This window comes from Eleutherodactylus coqui, chromosome 3, assembly GCF_035609145.1.
Source record: "Eleutherodactylus coqui strain aEleCoq1 chromosome 3, aEleCoq1.hap1, whole genome shotgun sequence".
Taxonomy (NCBI): Eukaryota; Metazoa; Chordata; class Amphibia; order Anura; family Eleutherodactylidae; genus Eleutherodactylus; species Eleutherodactylus coqui.
This window is the reverse complement of record NC_089839.1, coordinates 44,310,834-44,323,596: the sequence shown is the minus strand read 5'-3', so window position 1 is coordinate 44,323,596 and position 12,763 is coordinate 44,310,834. Positions and strand designations below refer to the sequence as shown.

At 46.9% G+C, this 12,763-nt stretch overlaps 1 protein-coding gene across 3 annotated transcripts in view; it reads left to right on the top strand.

The window, feature by feature from the left end:
- Positions 1-12,763, top strand: part of TTC7A (tetratricopeptide repeat domain 7A) — a 436,415-nt gene that overhangs the window by 208,801 nt on the left and 214,851 nt on the right. The window lies entirely within an intron of this gene.

Genomic DNA, 12,763 nt, shown 5'->3' with positions numbered 1-12,763 from the left:
ACCTCCAGGGCATACAGCGCGAGTTCAGGCCACGTGTCCAGCTTCGACACCCAGTAGTTGTAGGTGGCAGAGGCGTCACGGAGGACCCTTGTGCGATCGGCTACGTACTCCCTCACCATCCTTTTACAGTGCTCCCGCAGACTCATCCTTGACTGGGGAGCGGTGACACAGTCTTGCTGGGGAGCCATAAAGCTGGCAAAGGCCTTGGAGAATGTTCCCCTGCCTGCGCTGTACATGCTGCATGATCTCTGCGCCTCCCCTGCTACCTAGCCCTCGGAACTGCGCCTTCTGCCACTAGCGCTATCGGATGGGAAGTTTACCATCAGTTTGTCCACCAGCGCCCTGTGGTATAGCATCATTCTCGAACCCCTTTCCTCTTCGGGTATGAGAGTGGAAAGGCTCTCCTTATACCGTGGGTCGAGCAGTGTGTACACCCAGTAATCCGTAGTGGCCAGAATGCGTGTAACTCGAGGGTCACGAGAAAGGCATCCTAACATGAAGTCAGCCATGTGTGCCAGGGTACCTGTACGCAACACATGGCTGTCCGCACTAGGAAGATCACTTTCAGGATCCTCCTCCTCCTCCTCTTCCTCCTCCTCAGGCCATACACGCTGAAAGGATGACAGGCAAGCAGCATGGGTACCGTCAGCAGTGGGCCAAGCTGTCTCTTCCCCCTCCTCCTCATCCTCCTCATGCTCCTCCTCCTCCTCCTGAACGCGCTGAGATATAGACAGGAGGGTGCTCTGACTATCCAGCGACATACTGTCTTCCCCCAGCTCTGTTTCCGAGCGCAAAGCGTCTGCCTTTATGCTTTGCAGGGAACTTCTCAAGATGCATAGCAGAGGAATGGTGACGCTAATGATTGCAGCATCGCCGCTCACCACCTGGGTAGACTCCTCAAATTTTCCAAGGACCTGGCATATGGCTGCCAACCAGGGCCACTCTTCTGTAAATAATTGAGGAGGCTGTCTCACACTGCGCCGCGCAAGTTGGAGTTGGTATTCCACTATAGCTCTACGCTGCTCATAGAGTCTGGCCAACATGTGGAGCGTAGAGTTCCACTGTGTGGGCACGTCGCACAGCAGTCGGTGCACTGGCAGATTAAACCGATGTTGCAGTGTCCGCAGGGTGGCAGCGTGCGTGTGGGATTTGCGGAAATGTGCGCAGAGCTGGCGCACCTTTCCGAGCAGGTATGACAAGTGGGGGTAGCTTTTCAGAAAGCGCTGAACCACCAATTTAAAGACATGGGCCAGGCATGGCACGTGCGTGAGGCTGCCGAGCTGCAGAGCCGCCACCAGGTTACGGCCGTTGTCACACACGACCATGCCCGGTTGGAGGCTCAGCGGCGCAAGCCAGCGGTCGGTCTGCTCTGTCAGACCCTGCAGCAGTTCGTGGGCCGTGTGCCTCTTATCTCCTAAGCTGAGTAGTTTCAGCACGGCCTGCTGACGCTTGCCCACCGCTGTGCTGCCACGCCGCGTGACACCGACTGCTGGCGACGTGCTGCTGACACATCTTGATTGTGAGACAGAGGTTGCGTTGGAGGAGGAGGAGGAAGGTGCTTTAGTGGAGGAAGCATACACCGCCGCAGATACCACCACCGAGCTGTGGCCCGCAATTCTGGGGGTGGGTAGGACGTGAGCGGTCCCAGGCTCTGACTCTGTCCCAGCCTCCACTAAATTCACCCAATGTGCCGTCAGGGAGATATAGTGGCCCTGCCCGCCTGTGCTTGTCCACGTGTCTGTTGTTAAGTGGACCTTGGCAGTAACCGCGTTGGTGAGGGTGCGTACAATGTTGTGGGAGACGTGGTCGTGCAGGCCTGGGACGGCACATCGGGAAAAGTAGTGGCGACTGGGAACCGAGTAGCGCGGGGCAGCCGCCGCCATCATGCTTTTGAAAGCCTCCGTTTCCACAAGCCTATACGGCAGCATCTCTAGGCTGATCAATTTTGCAATGTGCACGTTTAACGCTTGAGCGTGCGGGTGCGTGGCGTCGTACTTGCGCTTGCGCTCAAACTGTGGCGCTAGCGACGTCTGGACGCTACGCTGAGAGACATTGCTGGATGGGGCCGAGGACAGCGGAGGTGAGGGTGTGGGTGCAGGCCAGGAGACGGTAGTGCCTGTTTCCTCAGAGGGGGGTTGGATCTCAGTGGCAGGTTGGGGCACAGGGGGAGAGGCAGTGGTGCAAACCGGAGGCGGTGAACGGGCATCGTCCCACCTTGTGGGGTGCTTGGCCATCATATGCCTGCGCATGCTGTTGGTGGTGCCTCCCCAGCTGATCTTGGCGCGACAAAGGTTGCACACCACTGTTCGTCGGTCGTCAGGCGTCTCTGTGAAAAACTGCTACACCGTAGAGCACCTTGACCTGTGCAGGGTGGCATGGCGCGAGGGGGCGCTTTGGGAAACAGTTGGTGGATTATTCGGTCTGGCCCTGCCTCTACCCCTGGCCACCGCACTAGCTCGGCCTGTGCCCACACCCTGACTTGGGCCTCCGTGTCCTCGCCCGCGTCCACGTCCTATAGGCCTACCCCTACCCCTCAGCATGGTGTATTACCAGTGATTTGATTTCCCAGGCAGGAAAGAAAGTGGTGCAAGCCTGCAGCCAAAATAGAATTTTTTCCCTTGTTTTTCAAAGGACAAGCCACACTGCGTGTATTCAATGAATACTACTAAGTTTAATAACTGTGTTGTGGCCCTGCAAATGTGTCAGAGAATTGCAGTGATGCAAAGTTATTCGCTACAGCAGATCAGGGATTTCCCATGCAGGAAAAAAATTGGCGCAAGCCTGCAGCCAAAATAGAATTTTTTCCCTTGTTTTTCAAAGGACAAGCCACACTGCGTGTATTCAATGAATACTACTAAGTTTAATAACTGTGTTGTGGCCCTGCAAATGTGTCAGAGAACTGCAGTGATGCAAAGTTATTCGCTACAGCAGATCAGGGATTTCCCATGCAGGAAAAAAATTGGCGCAAGCCTGCAGTAAAACGTAGCTGGCTGCGTCTGATTTTTTTTAACGTTCTGCACGCAGCACACACGTACCCAGAGCCCTGAGGACTGTCAGAGGCAGGCGAAATAGAATTTTTTCCCTTGTTTTTCAAAGGAAAAGACACACTGCGTCTATTCAATGAATAATGTATGTCTTCTGGCCCTGCCTACACAATTCTATCCCTGTAGTATTAATGCCGGGTGCAATGCTCTGCACAGCCGGTTTTGAGAAAAAAAAAAAAAAATGCAACACTGCTAACAGCAGCCTGGACAGTACTGCACACGGATAGATGTGGCCCTAGAAAGGACCGTTGGGGTTCTTGAAGCCTACACTCACTGCTAACACTCTCCCTGCCTAACCACCACTTCTGTCCCTATTGCAGGGCGCAATGCTCTGCAGATCCAATTTAAAAAAAAAATAAAAAAATGCAGTGCTAACACAGTACTGCACACTATTAGATGTGGCCCTGAGAAGGACCGTTGGGGTTCTTGAAGCCTACACTAACTCCTAACGCTCTCCCTACAGCAGCTCCACCGATATAGCACTTTCCCTCAGCTAACTGACATGGCATCTGAGGCGAGCCGCGGGAGGGGCCGACTTTTATACTCGGGTGACATCTGATCGCCCCAGCCACTCACAGCAGGGGGGTGGTATAGGGCTTGAACGTCACAGGGGGAAGTTGTAATGCCTTCCCTGTCTTTCAATTGGCCAGAAAAGCGCACTAACGTCTCAGAGAGGAAACTGAAAGTAACCGGAACATCGCGTGGTACTCGTTACGAGTAACGAGCATCCCGAACACGCTAATATTCGCCCGAGCATCAAGCTCGGACGAGTACGTTCGCTCATCTCTATTAAGGACCAAACGATTTTTGTCGGATTTTAATCTCCATTTTTCAAAAGCCATAACTTTTTAATTTTTCTGTCAACGTGGCCATGTAAGGGCTTGTTTTTTGTGTGGCGAACTGCAGTTTTTATTGGTGCCATTTTTGGGTACATATACTATATTGTAAAACATTTGTTATTTTTTTTAAGATAACAGGGAGAGAAAACACATAAATTCTGCCATAGATTTTTGGGGTTATTTTTTCTTTAAGCGTTAATTATGCAGCATAAATGACACAACACAGGGGCCGGTAGGGTTACAACTATACCAAAATTCTTATATAGTTTTTTGTTTTTACACTTTTCTGCAATAAAAACCCTTTTTTGGAAATCTTTTTTTTTTCTAAATCACTGCATTCAAAGTCCTATAACTTTTTTATTTTTCCATGGACAGAGCTGTATGAGGGCTTATGTTTTGCGAGATGAGTTCTAGATTTTATTGATACCACTTTCGGGTTTTTTTTATCATTTTTATTGCGTTTTGGGGGTTCTTAAAGTTTTTTTTTTTTTACATTTTTATTTTTTGATTATTATTTTGATCTTTTTTTTGTGTCCATTTGTGTCCCTCTGGAGGACTCTCACCATAGCACTGATGATCGCTATGATAAGGCATTGCAGGACGTCTCTCCTGCAATGCCTTATCGCCTATTACAGCGATCATAGGCAATGGTAATACAGGACGCCTGTAGGTGGCATCCTGTTACTATGGCAACCAGCCCGGTTCTCTGCTATTACATCGCGAGACCCCGCTGAACCCTGTGAACCCTTTCCCTGCCACGATTTACATAGAGGAGGGGGTTTTAAAAAAATCCTAAAATCCTGCATTTTTCACACTGCCCACAGAGCCTAATAATAGTCTGACACCACCTAAGAGCTCTAGAGAAAGCTTTGCAGCAGTCGTCTCACTGAGATCACAGGCAGGATTATACTGAAAAGTAAAGGCCCATTTAGACACAACTATTACACTCAAAATTTGCTCAAAAGACACCTTTTGAGCGAAAATCGTTGTTCATTTACACGGCAAGATGATCGCTTAACCCTTTCCAATCCAATTTGTATCCTGGTTTTCCTAGGGGGCTTACTCTTTTTCTGCTGTTATACAATGGCGCCAAATGCTGGCTAAAGCCAGTACTGCATGAGGTGACACGTTGAATAGGCTCCGACAGCAGAGAGAGTGGCAATATACAGTAAGAGAACCACGACGGGCATCTTCAAACATCGGAGCTGTACAGCCTTAAATCATAATGTCTTTAAACGTCAGACAGTGGATTGGAAAGGGTTAAAATTCGCTCAAACGGCATTTTAAGTGAGAGTTTTGAGCATTCATTTTGCATAAGTGTGTAAATGAAGGCTCACGCTGTATTCAGAAGACAAGCAGGACCGCTATCCTCTGCATACAGCTGTTGCCATTTCAGAGCGCTCACCTGGTATACAGCTGTGCGCTCCAAGCGGGGTATGCAGAAGACAAGCGGGGACGCGTGTCTTCTGCATACAGCTATTTTTTTCTCGGAGCGCTCAGCTAGTATACAGCTGAGCGCTCCGAGCTGGGTATGCAGAACACATCTGGACCTCTATCTTCTGCATACTCGCATGCAAGTACAGAACGCCCGATGTGTGAATCCGACCTCAGAGTCACAGATTTTTGAGTGCTGTTTTCTTTCAGGCCTATGATGTATTTCTTATCTTTTTGATAAAAGCGTAAAAGTTCACAATAACTGAACAGCTGCAGACTGAAGATGTTAATGCAATGTAGCGACGCGTACTGTCTTCAGCTTCACATACCCATGCAGATGCCGCTGGAGATGGGTCTCAGACTCATCTGCAGTAAGTTATATACCTTCTTTTCCTAGCTAACACCAAAACTGACAATTTGGACAAAGGAATCTTTAGAAAACTAAACCCCATCTGCATAACTATATGCTGATAGTTTAGTGACCCCAAAGCTACTGACAGTTTCCCTTTAAGCACTGTAGAATGGCATAAGTCCATGCGAGGCTGGCGGTATGATTTTGCCCTATGGAGTCTTCATAGGTCAGGCAATGCTCCCTGGGAAAAATGATATGGATAGATGTTAAAAGTCTGTCTTGGTACAACCCCTTTAAGCCCTTGGTGAAGGTTACTGCTAGCTACCTTTAAGACAGAACTAAGCTAAAAATACACTATTGACAATATGTCTCCTACCACCGTCTCGTCTGTGTCACAGCGCGCCTCCTCCTCTCCTATGGCTCACCTGCTACTGGGGCCGCGGTTGGGAGTCGTCCTCCATGCGCTGTATACCATGCCTTTTCCACCGCTCCTGAACCTTCCCTTTAAAGGGCCAGTGCATGCATTCTTAACATGTCCCCCACCAATTCCCTTCCATGCCCGGCTTTACTAGGAATGTTCCCCATATGAAGGCTGCAATCGGTCTCCTAAGCCACTGTGACGCGTTGTGCTCATCTCGTTTCGGACCTCTTGCCCGTTCACTCGTTCTGTCTGACTTCTGTGCTCCCTGACCTCGGCTCTGTGTATTGGACTTCACTATTGCTTGATGCTTGCTCTGACCATCTGCTTGGACTTTGTTACAGTGCCTCCTGCCCTGACCATTGCTAGCTTCCTAGTTATGCACTTGTTCACACCTCAGCCCAGTACATCATCAGCAGCCACACTACTAGGGCTATCTTTGTGAGTAACAGCTCGGGGACCCCACACCGAAGACCAAATCCCGCTAGGAAAGGTCAAAAGGGTGAAAACCGGGACTCCCAAGTGCTGCCTCCTTACATAGCCATAAGTCAAACCGGTGTGGCTAGGCAGATCCATATACGCCTGTCTGATAAAATACCATTTGGCCAATACATAGCACTTTCATTTGGGTATCTACCTATCTATCCATCTATAGATTTGTTTATACCCCGTTTTCCCGAAAATAAGTCCTACCCGAAAATAACTCCTACCCTGATATTTGGGGATTTTTAGGGCTTGAAATGTAAGCCCTGCCTTGAAAATAGGCTCTAGCTGCGATACATTTAAAAAAAACCAATATATTACCTAGCAGGTTCGGTCCTTGTCCCTCCCGCTGCTCTCCGGAGCTCCGGAAGGCTTCCTACAGTCCTTGGCCACCCACAGAAGATCGCTTCCTGGCTATAGGATTCATAAATCTCGCCTCCAGAAAGCGATATCTCTGATTGGTTCTCGAGCACTGCTCAGACAACCAATGCAGCGCTCGATGAATCAATGCAATGGCTGTGATTGGTTCTCGAGCACTGCTCAGCCAATCAATGCAATGCTGGATGAACCAATCAGAGCTGTCACTTCCTGGAGGCGGAATTTATGAATCCCGAAAACCAGGAAGCGATCTTCTGTTGGCGGCCGAGGTCTACAGGAAGCCAGCTGGGGGACGACGCGGACCAAGCCTGCTAGGTAAGTTAAATAAGACATCCCCAAAAAATAAGACCTAATGCATCTTTTGGGGCAAAAATTAATATGACAGGGTCTTCTTATTTTCAGGGAAACACGGTATCATCCCTTTAATGACATGTCACAAGCAAATAAATTCTTAGATTTGAATCCCTATAGTCTATGTAAATCCAATAATTTGTCTAGCGTAGATATCATTCTTCATTTCTACAGAGACAAACAGCCAAGTATCTACTGACAGATGTCACTGCTTATTTCATTAAGGAGCTGGGTAATGTGAGGAACAGGGAAGTTTGCTTCCCAGATGGTGTGCTGAAACTCCGGGACCTGGACTCATTTGCCAGCTTGAATTCCCAGCCAGTGCTGAGCTCTGCAGCAATTCTGTATCAGATGGACTGCCAACTCTATTGGGGCTTACAACAGCTATGTGCAGTTATCGTGTTCATCAGTCAGTAGGTTTAATACTGGAACATATCTGATGTTACGTACTGTACGGTCGACCACGGTGAAGGGCAAGACTATAAAGCAATATGCCATTAAAGTACTGACACAGCATTAAAAATGAACTGTGCCGTAGAAAAATCAGGGGTTAATGATCCGTGGGTTATTACTAATTTTGTGGAATTGCTGCCACCGCTCCTTGCCAAGAACAAGAAAACTTCCGCATAATCAAGTTTAATGATTACTCGCACTTCGTATATCCAGCTCTGAAAGAACAAACATAAAGACTTCACCTCCCCAAATACAATTTCTTGGCGTGTCTTTTCATAATCCGAAAAAAAAAATAATAATTTGTGTCCTGACATTTTAAATGTCAGAATTAAAGCGTATCGGAGGCTATAAAGGAAGGTGAGGGTTTACAATGTGGAACGTTAACAAGACGTAAATATAGAAATGTCCATCCAAGCAAGTCGCAGGACTAATCCGGTGGCCGTACGGGAAGTGAAGAGGAAGCCGAAAATGTTACCGAAATCAAGCAATGGCTGCCACTGAGAGGCCGATTGTCCAGTGCCACCCATACTTGCCTAAAGGGGTGTGTTTATAGGGGTGCTTCCCCTTTCCCTTGTAAGTCCCCGTGGTCACAGCCCCCTCTCTCTCTGTAGCAGTCGGACACTCATTTGGTTCTAGAGATGAGCGAGCGTACTCGGTTCGGGTGTTTTTGCACTCGAGCACCGCTTTTTCCGAGTAACTGACTACTTGGACGAAAAGATTCGGGGTGAGCCAGGGGGTTGCAGAGGGGAGTGGGGGGGGGGAGAGAGAGAGCTCCCCCCTGTTCCCCACTGCTACCCCCCGCTCCACCACTCGCCCCCCGGCACCCCCCGAATCTTTTTAACGTTGCATAGTAAGTAACTAGCCATAACTTCTCTTCAAAGCAACAGTACACGAAACACCTACTGAGACACACAAAATGTACTTTTCATCACTTGGCATCTTTCGACAACATATACGACCCCAATTCCAAAAAAGTTGGGACGCTGTGTGAAATGTAAATACATGTAAAGATAAAAAGAATGCAATGAATTAGAAATCTCATATAAGCAGATTTTATTTTTATTGCATTGTTTTTTTCTTTACTTTTATTTACGTTTTACACAGCGTCCCAACTTTTTGGGGTTGTGCATCTCTAGTACCTCCTGGCAGCAGCAAGGCATATAATGTTTAAATCACTATCCGTGTCTTTTGCAAATTCTCATTCCTGTGGCATAACCTCTCTATGAATCATCTTTATTCTGTGGGAGGGAGACTCCCTCTGCTCCCACACGCTAAGGGGGCACTTCATCTTGTGGCTTCCCCAGGTCTTCAGGGCCTTTTCAGTTGTCTCTCTCTGGGCGCTCCCAGTATTGAAAACTACCATGGCGCAGCCTCTTTTTAATAGCCTCCATGTCCTTAGCTCTGGCGCTGTGTTTCCCTCTGACCTCTGCAGCGCACTGCCTGTAATGCAGCACAGTCCTTTTTGTATTGCGCCTGCAAGGCGCCAAGACTTTTCTGGTCTGAAAGGTGGGAGGGGTCTAGTCATGCTCCTTTTCCTGTCTAGGGACGGATATTCACAGCGCTACATCAGGGGGGCGGAACCCCTTTCTTCAGCCTTTAGGAGGCTTATACAGCATGGCGCCTTACTCCTGCTTCCCTTTCCCAGCATGTCCCTTTGGCTGGAGGAGGGGAGTCTTCACACACAGCACTACAGCACTGTTTTCATCAGGCAGTGCCTGTGCCTGCTGGCTCTCTCTGTGCCCTGCTCCTGGCCATATCTGGGATCAGCAGGGGGTGGGACTTAACAATATGGCTGTAAGCCGCATGCTGTAAGGGGGAGAATTTTGATAGCGGATGTCAGTCTCAAGCTGTAAGGAGAGACGCTGCAGCGTTACCCTTTTACAGTTGAAGGCCAATATGAGCACTTCTCTGCTGGTGTATGGGTGTGTTTGTCGGCTGGGAGGCGTGTGTCCCAGCCAGCCAATCAACAGCTGTCTGTGTACATTTGTCTTGCTCCTCCTCTTTGAAGGTGCTGGTTATACTTCCGGTCTGAAGATGCTTGTGGTCAAGTCGAAGGCTCCTGCCTGTTCCATGTCCGATGCATGTATAGTTATTTATTGTAGCAATCATTATCCTTTTTTCAAAGTACAGATAGTCGGGGCCATCCAAAGTTCCTGATGTGGGGTCGTCTTCATCAGTGCTAGTGCTCCGCTTTTGGGTAGGATCTCATCACATCAATAGGTTAGGGTCACATTTCCTGTTCACGCACTTCTTGGTTTTGTTATAATGTTGTGTTCTCTGCGTTAGTGTATTGTGTGTATATCTGTTGTTTTAGGACAGTTAATTATGTCCGACCCAGGTAAGGTGTTCTGCATCCAGCTCGGACGTAACAACATCTTTCTTTACAGCACAATATTCAGTGACCTGTAATGCTGGAAATAGATTATGCTGAGGTTGCAGGATCTTCAGCATCAAATATTAAAATGTCAATTTAACACCGTGAATGAGCATTAACACTGGAAGCCATTTATGAACTTCCACAAGATACCGATTACGGCTTCTTAAAGGGGGTTCCTCACCTCTCCTTTCAGTAAAATGTTATTGCTCTAGGTGAGGCCAACAAAATCATGTAGATATGATACCTTTTAACAAAAAAAAAATTATGTTAAAGAGCAAGCTTTCGAAACTGCTTAGGTCTCTTCATCAGGCCGCTATAACAAAGTATCTGAGGAAAGAAGATGGTATGAGAACTTGGCATATAAAAAATAACAGGATAACAGAATGAGTTTGGATAATAAATCCATAAAGGGGTTGTCCAGGACTTTACTATTAATGACCTATCCTCAGGATAAAGGCCCATTTACATGCAAAGATGATCTTTCAAACAACTGAAAGATTGAAATATTTTGCGATCTATTTGTATAAAGTATTAATGGCCATTAACACTTATCATCTTTATTTGCATGTAAAAGGGCCTCCAGGAGCTGTTTGCAGAGCCCAGCGAGTGATTAATCACACACCCAGCTGTACACACAACTGCATTGATCTTCTTGTGGCTATGCTATCTGCCGACTCCCGTGGATATAACAGCATGCGGTCTATATAGAGATACTTTATCTTTCACTAGCTGAATGATGGATTCACCTTAAAAGCATTGTTCAAACGAAAAGTGCATGATGCCCACATTTACATGTAACGATTATCGCTCATTTTCGGTTTTAACGAATTTTGGGCGATAATCGTTAAGTCATCAGTAGTTGATCGTCGTGGGTCTGCCTCTCAGGATCACCTCTGATCAGCTATTTGCCAGGCCGGCTGTCATTGTGAACAGAGCTGGAAGCAGGTCGCTCTGCCCATAGTGCAGCAACCCGAGTTGGTATTGTAGGTACAGTTCTCATTGAATTCAGTGGTAGCTGTGCATGCATTACCAAACAAGGCCACTGCACTACAGACAGCTGTGTGCTTCTGGCTCTATCTGCAGTGACAACTGCCCCCATATCAGCTGATCTGTGATCCCAAGCGGTGGACCCTCGCCAATTGATATTAATGAACTATCCTTTGCATAGGTCATCAATAGTAAACTCCTGGAAGCCCCTTTTAATTAGTTCACAAATAAGAGTGTGCAAGTATTTTTGTCTTTACCCCTTAAGGACCAGGCTGTTTTGTACCTTAAGGACCAGACACTTTTTAGGGATTTTACCCATGTGGTGGTTTTATTGCCCTATATTTTTTCCTTTGGCTACCAAAAGAATTTTTACTGCGTGTTTTTTTCCATCACACATAGGGCTATTTGTTTAATATCTTTTTTACTGACTTTTTTCCCGTTTTTTAGTTTTATTAAGGGTAAAAAGCTACAAAAATGATTTTTTTAACATTTCTAGTTATTATTTTTTTAATTAGTATATTTACACTAAATAAAGTATGGGAACGGGTTCCTCATTTTGTTTTGGATGTTTTGATATACAATATGTATGGTTTTGGGTTACAGGTCGCTTATAGCGACGGTTTTGGTTGGCCTTAGTTTTGAGTCATTTTCTTTCTTTTGTATATATTGTTGTTTTAATCTGTAATTTTGTTTTACTTATTTATGTAATTATGTTTTTTACCATCTATGTCCCCCGTCATGTAAGACCTCTGGGGGACATTCACATGTTTTTTTTATTTGACACTTTTCCACTGTAGCTGGGCATTCATAGGAGCCTCAGCTACAGGGAAAACAACCCCTGTAGTGACATTAGTCACTGGCAGAGCTGGGCAGGGTGTAGTACGACCCTGCAGCTCTGCTATAGCAGGGAATCCTGGCAGTCACGTGATACACACTCCACCCCCGACTCCCGTAGTGGAAGTTAAACTTCCACTTTCACTTTTCAGTATACAGCGCTCATTTAGCGCTGTGTACTCAGGGAAGGAGAAGGCAGAAAGAGTTAAAAACCCCTCCTGCCTCCTCCTCCTTCTCCGGATTATCAGCTTTTACTAACAGCTAACAACCCGTCCCGGCTCTGATTCATTGCAGAGCAGGAGGCTTAAATCCCCGACGTAATTTTACTGTTGGCTGGGCTTTAAGCCCAGGACCAGGCGCCATTTATTTACTGTGCCTGATCCTTGATGGGTTAAATTGATGTTAGCTCATAGAGCTGGTGCCCCACCCTCCCCACCCCATGACCAGATTTCTGAGATGTTGAAGCTTGCCATAAATCCTTGGGCCAAATTCAGTCCCCTGTTCAGAGTATCAAGATTTTTCTAAATTTCTATTCCTACACTCTTCATTCTCTTTGGGATTTGATGTTGCCTTTTCATATAACATCTCGTATATTTATTCTGCATTGTGTCCTTACCTATAAAAATGTCCAACTTTGGCTCAGATGTAGCAACATTTAAGTTGACTGTAATAACTTTCTGTGTTAAGTTACCTAAAGCCAATGAAAAGCAATCTTAACACAACAGAAGCCATTGAAGGGGCAAACAAATTGTGGCACAAAAAGTCATCTTAAGGTCTTGGTCACACGGGCGTTTTTTGGCCCGATCTGCAGAC